This window comes from Phragmites australis, chromosome 9 (assembly GCF_958298935.1).
Source record: "Phragmites australis chromosome 9, lpPhrAust1.1, whole genome shotgun sequence".
NCBI classification, from domain to species: domain Eukaryota; kingdom Viridiplantae; phylum Streptophyta; class Magnoliopsida; order Poales; family Poaceae; genus Phragmites; species Phragmites australis.
In genome coordinates this window covers 9,919,571-9,928,075 of record NC_084929.1, presented here as the reverse complement: position 1 = coordinate 9,928,075, position 8,505 = coordinate 9,919,571, and positions in this window count along the sequence as shown.

Sequence of the window (8,505 nt, the reverse complement as noted above, 5' to 3'; positions counted from 1 at the left end):
TATGCTCATGGGTCTTGAGTACCCTGCCTCTAGATCATCAACTTGAGAGGTTTCTTGCCCGGTGATCTTTTTCTTTGAGCTGCAATATTTCACCTTTGCAGGGTTGTTTTTCTTGATGCTAGTGGCTTAAACACTCACATACTCATGTATTTGAGCGAGTCTTGAGTCCCCTTACCACTAGACTATCATCTTGAAGGATAACCTTGTCTGGTATCCATCTTCTCTAGTTTCTTTGATAATTGTGAGTTTTTGTACACAAAGACACATGGAATGGTCTTGAATAGAACCTATGGTTCATATTCCATCCGTAGAGTCATGTTGCCATGGAACTAATCTTATTGCTTTGTCTCTCTAATTTCTTTGCTTCCGCTTGAGCGTTTTGAGGTGCGTTGGGTGAGAAATAGGAAAAGGCCATCTATTTCGAAAGAAATTTGTTAAGGCACCTATTCACCCCCCCTCTAGTTGCCATTCTCGGTCCTACAATTGGTATCAGAGCCGGTTTGATCACTTGTTGACCTTAACCGGCTTTGTGATCTGTAAGCGACATGGAGAGAAGTGGGAAGATTCTCCTGTTTGATGGCCGTGATTTTTCGTACTGGAAGGTGCGCATGGAGGCTTATCTTCTAAGTCAAGGAAGTGCAATATGGGAAATAGTTGATTCCAACTATGAGATCCCTGCTGCTCGCACGATTCAGGTTCAGATCGAACAGTATGAGACCAACAATAAGACCAAAAATATTTTGTTCACAAGTCTGAGTCAGAATGAGTTTGATAGGGTTCAGCACCTCCGTATAGCCCACGAGATCTGGTCTACTCTGAGTATCTTTCATGAAGGCACTAATCAGATTAAGGTCAGACGCCAAAGCACATATAACCAAGAATACCAAATGTTTGTGCAAAGCCCCGAAGAATCTTTGGATGTGATGTTTGCTCGCTTTGATGGGATTGTTAGCAATCTTCAATCAACTGGTGTTTTGCCCTACTCTGACCATGAGAGAGCGATCAAGCTTCTCTATGCTCTTGACCATAGCATATGAGAAGTGAAGATCTCGAGCATTAAAGAGTCTCCAAGTTACGACACATTGACTTGTGATGAGCTCTTCAGAAAGCTCAAGTCCACCGAGATAGCCAAGGCGACTCGAATCGATCTCAGAAACCCCTTGTCTCAGAACATGGTGTTTGTTTCTGGATCTGGTGGTGGCAATCAGTCTGCAACTGGCTTTTCTTGTGCTAACACTTCATCGAGTGAATTTGCTTTGTCTTCCTTGATTTCTATTACAGAGGAACAGGTGGACGCGCTGGATGATGAGGACCTTGCGCTGATTGTGAAGAAGTTCACCCGTTTCTACAACAACTGCAAAGACCGGAGGAGGGGTGGTTCTCGTGCCTGCTTTGAGTGTGGTGACACTACCCACTTCAAAACGGACTACCCCAAGCTCAAGAAGAGGGAGGACGGCGACCACAACTACAACAAGCACAAGAAGAAGAACAAGAAGCCCTTCTTCAAGAAGAACCACGACAAGATGGCCAAGAAGGTAGCCAAGGCAGCTTCTAGGGCGTTTGTGGCGGCTCTCAGCGACATCGACACTTCTTCTAGCGAGGAGGATAGCTCAGAGGAGGATGAACCGCAAGCAAAGAACAAGAAGAAGGCTAAGGACTTCACTGGCCTCTGCTTCATGGCGGACGACCACAATGACGACAGCGACCCCGAGCTAGATCCCTCTGAGATATTGCCTTCCTACGATCAGCTTTCCATCCAAGTAGATACCTTGAATGATGCTCTCGTTAGTCAGGATAGGTTACTTAAGAAAGTTGTACGTGAGTTGAAGGATCTTAGGCCTAAGTATGAGTCTGCCTCTGCTAAACTTGCATTACTTAGGTCTAGGCCCGATGTTGAGGAGTGTGAGAGTTGCTTGATTGTCATGGCTGAACTTGCTGAGCTTCGTAATGTGCATGCTCAAGTCGCCAGTCGGCTTGAGAGTGCCGAGAAGAAGCTCCTTGAGGAGGAGTCTAGGTCTACACTCTTAGGTGCTTGTATAAATTGCCCTTTGCTTGCAAAAGATGTTGATTTGAAAGACAAGCGCCTGAAGGAGCTAGAGTCTAGATTGGAGAGTGCTGGGAGTTCTAAGGATGTGCGGCCGAATTGTTCCACCTACACCATCTTTCAGGACAAACTCAGCTGAGTTAGAGGGCAAGTTCAAAAGCTTCTGACTGAGAATGAGTATCTCCTTTCTCTGGTGGAGAAGTGTTCAAAGGGCAAAGGGAAAATAAATATGATCTTAGCCAAGACCAAGATGTGTGTTGACAATGCGGGTTTAGCTTTTGGGTTGGGTTTTAAGAGAGTGGCTTAAAATGGAGAGAGTAAGACTGTGTTCACCACACCTACTACCCTAGATGCTGAGAAGTCCAAAATCAATACCACACCTCAACCCATCAAGAAACCAATTCCACAACCCACAAAGAAGAAGCCCGCACCACAACCCAAGAGAGCTCCGCAACCTAAGATGAGAGAGCCTGTAAGAGAGCCCCAAGTGACCGACAATCGAGTTTCCGAGAGACGCTACCACTGCACCTACTACCAAAGAGATGGTCACTTGGTTGGGTTTTGTTTTCTCCGTAGGAGAGATGAGCGACGTGAGTGGGAATGGAGCACCCGGGACATGTACCGCCCCTCTGTTGGTGTACATAAGTCTTTTCCTCACTTCCACTCACGAGTCCCAAGCGCTTTTCAGTCTTTTCCTAAAGGTGATGCCCGGCGTGGATTTTACCATGACTCATATGGTTTTGGTCCACGTGTAAGAGGCTTTGAGTCCTAGCGCTTTGACGGATCATGTTTTTCTCATCGTGGTACTCGCCCCCAGTGTGTTGGTATTGAGTTACCTACTGTTTCTGCTTCAAGGCGGATGACCCAGTACTGGATTCCTAGGAGGTTTTTGACTAATCATAGTACTGAGCCATCCACCTTCTATTCTTCTCATATGTAGGTGGCAGGTGGAGGCCTGGAGAACAAGTGGCTCATAAACTCTGGTTGTTCGCACCACATGACCGGAGATTCATCATGGTTCTCCAACCTCACCGCCGTGAAGCGACATGAGTACATCACATTCGGGGATGATCGGAAAGGAAGAGTGAAAGCCAAAGGTATGATAAAGGTGAATGAGAGTTTCACTCTCAAAGATGTGGCTTTGGTGGAGCATCTGGGATACAATCTTCTCTCTGTATCTCAGTTGCTAGATGAGGACTTGGAAGTGCGTTTCAAACGCAATACTTCTCGAGTTCTTGATTCTTCTGGCGCTTTAATTTGCAAGATTTCTCGAGTTGGGAGAGTTTTTGGAACTGATTTTTCTGAGTCTTCGAGTTCTTCTCGGTGTTCAGTTGCTCAACCTTCTTCTGAGCTTTGGATGTGGCATAGGAGACTAGGGCATATGAGTTTTGATTTGCTTACTCGTTTGAGTGCCCTAGGCTTGATCCAAGGATTGCCCAAGCTCAAGTTTGAGAAAAACTTTGTGTGTGCTCCTTGTTGGCATGGCAAGATGGTTGCCGCTCCTCACCCACCAGTAAATCTGGTGATGACTGAACGACCATGAGAACTTCTCCATATGAACACTGTTGGTCCTTCTCGGGTTCGTTCGCCGGGTGGGAAGTGGTATGTTCTTGTTATTGTTGATGATTTCTCTCACTACTCTTGGGTTTTCTTTCTTGTGAGCAAGGATGAAGTGTTTTCATACTTTCGGAGCTTAGCTTTGAGATTGTTCACAGAACTTTCTGGTGCATTGAAAGCAATTCGTAGTAATAATGGCACCGAGTTCAAGAACTATCTCTTTGATGCTTTCTACTTTGAACATGGCATTGAACATCAATTTTCTACACCACGCGGTCCTCAGCAGAATGGCGTGGTTGAGAGAAAGAACAGGACTTTGGTGGAGATGGTTAGGACGATGTTCGATAAGCATAGGACTACTAGGAAGTTTTGGGCTGAGGCCATTAGCATAGCGTGCTACATCTCTAATCGGATTTTCTTGCGCTCGATCTTAAATTTGACCTCTTATGAGTTGTGCTTTGGGAGGAAGCCGAAGGTTTCACATTTGAGAGTTTTCGGTTGTCGTTGCTTCATCCTAAAGCGTGGCAATCTTGACAAGTTCGAGTCGCGTTCTTCCGATGGTATTTTCTTGGGGTATTCTTTACATGGTCATTCTTACAGGGTTTATAATCTTGACACTAACACCATCATGGAATCATGTGATGTGACTTTTGATGAATCAACCCCCTGTGCTAGTTCTGCCTTTGAGTATGCAGGTGATCAGGAGATGAGCGAGAGCATCTTTGTAGATGGTGATCTTCCAGCTTTTGGTGATGATGAGGATGATCCACTACTTCCCTCAACCGCACCTGCTCTAGGGCTTGCTCCTGCTTCTTTTACTCCAGCAGAGGGTCCTGCAGCCTCTACTTCCACTTCGGCTGCTCTCGAGCCTGCACCCGCACAGGTTGAAGGGGAGTTCACCTCTAGGCGTGAGGCCCCTCAACACATTCAACGGAGACACCCTCCACACATGATGATCGGAGATCTTGAGAAGAGGGTAACGAGGTCCAAGTCCGCTTCTCATGCTCATTTTACTGATTCTGCATTCGTTGCTTCTTTTGAGCCCCATGATGTTGGACATGCTGATTCGAGTTGGGTCAATGCCATGCATGAAGAGTTTGAAAATTTTGAAAGAAACCAAGTCTGGGTCCTTGTAGAGCCACCCCCTAATGTTCACACCATAGGCACCAAATGGGTTTTCAAAAATAAACAGTGGGAGGATGGGTCTGTAGTGAGAAATAAGGCTAGACTAATGGCTCAGGGTTTCACTCAGGTAGAGGGGATAGACTTTGGAGAAACCTTTGCACCAGTAGCTAGACTAAAAGCCATTAGAATCCTTCTTGCATTTGCGGCATCCCGAGGTTTTAAGTTATATCAAATGGATGTTAAGAGTGCTTTTCTAAATGGCTTCATAGAGGAAGAGGTCTATGTCAAGTAACCCCCAGGCTTTGAGCACCTCAAATACCCACATAGAGTATACAAGCTTCAGAAAGCTTTGTATGGGCTTAAGCAGGCACCTAGGGCTTGGTATGATAGGCTTAGGTCTTTCTTGTTAGGGCATGGGTATGTGATGGGATCAGCTGATAAAACTTTGCTCACTCTTAGGCATGGCAATAATTTCTTACTTGTCCAGATTTACGTGGATGATATTATTTTTTATGGCTCTTCTCATGCACTTGTGGCCAAGTTTGCAAAAACTATGAGTAGAGAATTCGAGATGTCGATGATGGGCGAGCTCAACTTCTTCCTTGGGCTGCAAATCAAGCAATGCGAGCAAGGTACATTTGTCCATCAGACGAAATATACCAAGGATTTGCTGAAAAAGTTCGACATGAGCGATGCAAAGCCATTGGCGTCACCGATGGCTACCTCGACAGTGCTTGATCCGGATGAAGATGGCGAGGAGGTGGACTAGCGGGAGTACAGGAGTATGATCGGCTCCCTTCTGTGCCTGACGACGACAAGACCCGACATCCACTTCGCCGTCTGCTTGTGTGCTCGCTTCTAGGCTTCACTGAGGACGTCTCACTGCCAAGCAGTGAAGCGCATTCTAAGGTATCTCAAGCACACTCGAGTTTGGGCTTTGGTTTTCTGCTTCCTCTTCGCTTTCTCTTCGAGGTTTTCGAATGCGGATTTTGCTGGTTGTAGAATTGACAGGAAAAGTACCTCTGGTACTTGTCATTTCTTGGGTACTTCTCTTGTGTATTGGTCTTCTAGCAAGCAGTCTAGCGTTGCATAGTCTACTGCTGAAGCTGAATATGTAGCTGCTGCTAGCTGTTGCTCACAGATTTTGTGGATGGTTGCTACCTTGAGGGATTTTGGATTAGATTTCAAGAATGTGCCACTTTTGTGTGATAACACCAGTGCTATAAGCTTAGCCAATAACCCAGTTCAACACTCCAGAACCAAACACATAGATGTGAGATTCCACTTTCTGAGAGACCATAATGAGAAGGGAGACATTGAGTTGAGCTATATAGATACCCAACACCAGCTAGCCTATATCTTTACCAAGCCTCTAGATGCAACAAGGTTTGCCTTTCTAAGGGGAGAGCTTGGTGTGTGTGTGTCATCCCTATGGCATTGTGTGAGGGGAAGTTGCCTTTGTACATACTCTATCTTACTTTTTGTTGCATTTGGATTGCATAGTATTTTGTAATATAATCATGTTAGCAAGCTTCACTTATATGTTCTTTGCACTTTCTTGTACTAGTTGTGAATTTATGCTAAGTGTAGTGGATGTATAACAATTTGTGCAAGCTTAGTCTCTTACTGAAACATGGCATAAAATCTGTTGAGCAAGCTTGTCTTTTCTAAAGAATAAACTTGAAATACGAACATGATCTCTTGTCACCCTTGAGTATTTGCTTTAGCTTAATCAGTGCTTAAATTAGGGCTAGTTTTGTGAAAAGCTTGTGCTAGGCCGCTTTGTTCAGTTCAGCGGATTGGAGGTCTTTGACTTTTGTCTATGTAAATGTTTAGCCCATGATTAACCCTTGGGAGAGCATGTGCTCTTTTGTGTCGCAAAGGCACAACTTGTTTTGGCTTTATGAAAAATTGCACATCTTAAAATTCTATGTTGAGTTAATAAAAATGAATGATCAAGTTTTGAGCTAAAATTGAATCCAATACGGTGGCTTAAGACTTCATGTGGTTTGCCAAAGAAGTGAACCCATGGTTGCTTAAAACTCACTTGAGGATAGTTAAATGATCAATGAGAAAGTTAACTTGTGCTTTTTAATGTGCTAAGAATGTTCTTTTTCATGATGTCAAACTAAGGCTTGAATTGATATGTGGGTGTTTGCATAGCCCGTCGGGTTGAACTTGGTTGCTTAGTTTGAACTTGACATAACATTAGTTTCTCTAATCTTTGTACTGATCATGAAACTGTGGATGCTTTTGTGTTGACATCTTTTGAATAATTGAACAACATGATCAAAACTTGCTTCACTTTCGGTGCTTGTGACATGAACTCACTTCGAGACTTTGTGCGCATTTGAGTTATATTGTTTACTTATCATGGTGCTTTAACATCTCTAGTTCTTGTAAGTGCTTTGTGATCTATATATGAAGTTTTGTAGACTTGCATTTTATTTGCACATCTTTTGCATAGTCTGTTATCCTTGATATTTGCATTGCCAACGGAGGAGAAAATATGCTCAAAAATATTATGCTCAAATATTCAACAAAGGGATGTGTTTTGGTTTTTTGAGTTTTTCTTGCTCTTTTGAGGTTTTTGGCTCGTCTTTTCCTCTCTTAGGGCTAGAGAGAGCTTTGAACCAACCACTTGAGTCCCCTTGTGCCACTCATTTGAGAGCTTTAGAGCTAAGGTTTTAGAAGAGAGAAGGATGAGTGTTTAGCCTATGTAATAGGTGAGAGTTTTGAGAGATAAATCTTTGTAATCCGCCTAAAATAGGGCTGACCTCTTTGAGTAATTTAGTTTATGTTTTTGCATATGCTTGAATTCCCCTCCTTCTAGTTTCCCTCTATTGGTTCCCTTGCAAGTTTGTAAGTTTTTCGATTTTCGGTTTTGATTTTCGTTTTGGTTTTTGGGCTGAAATTTCAGTACCTTATGAGATCATTCTTCTCATTGCTAGAGGTATAAAAACTCACATACAAGTGTATGCTCATGGGTCTTAAGTACCCTTGCCTATAGATCATCAACTTGGAGAGGTTTCTTGCTCGGTGATCTTTTTCTTTGAGCTGCAATATTTCACCTTTGCAGGATTATTTTTCTTGATGCTAGTAGTTTAAACACTCACATACTCATGTATTTGAGCGGGTCTTAAGTCCTCTTACCACTATACTATCATCTTGAAGGATAACCTTGTCCGGTATCCATCTTCTCTAGTTTCTTTGATAATTGCTAATTTTTATGTACAAAGACATATGAAATGGTTTTGAATAGAACCTATGGTTCATATTCCATCCGTGGAGTCATGTTGTCATAGAACTAATCTTATTGCTTGGTCTCTCTGATTCCTTTGCTTCCGCTTGAGTATTTTGAGGTGCGTTGGGTGAGAAATAGGAAAAGGTCATCTATTTCGAAAGAAATTTATTAAAGCGCCTATTCACCCCCTCTAGTCATCATTCTCGGTCCTACACTCTATTAGACTGTTACTAGCTAGCAAGTTGCAATTCAAGTCACTGTCTATATACACGGAGACGTGAAAAGGATATGGAAAATGTCCTATCGTGGCAATCCATTTTGGATAAGGCCGAATTCGTTTTGATGTGGATGTCATGGTGCCAACAAATTTTCAGCAGGGATGGGAAAATGCAGCTTCAAGGGAACTTTGGTTGCAAAAGTAAAGAAATGCATTTTTATTCTCCGGAGCTTTTCTTTTTGGAATTTCATAATTTCCAAAGTTGATGGAGGGAAAGTACACAAAGCTAGTAGGCAATTGTTAATGTTGGAACTAAAA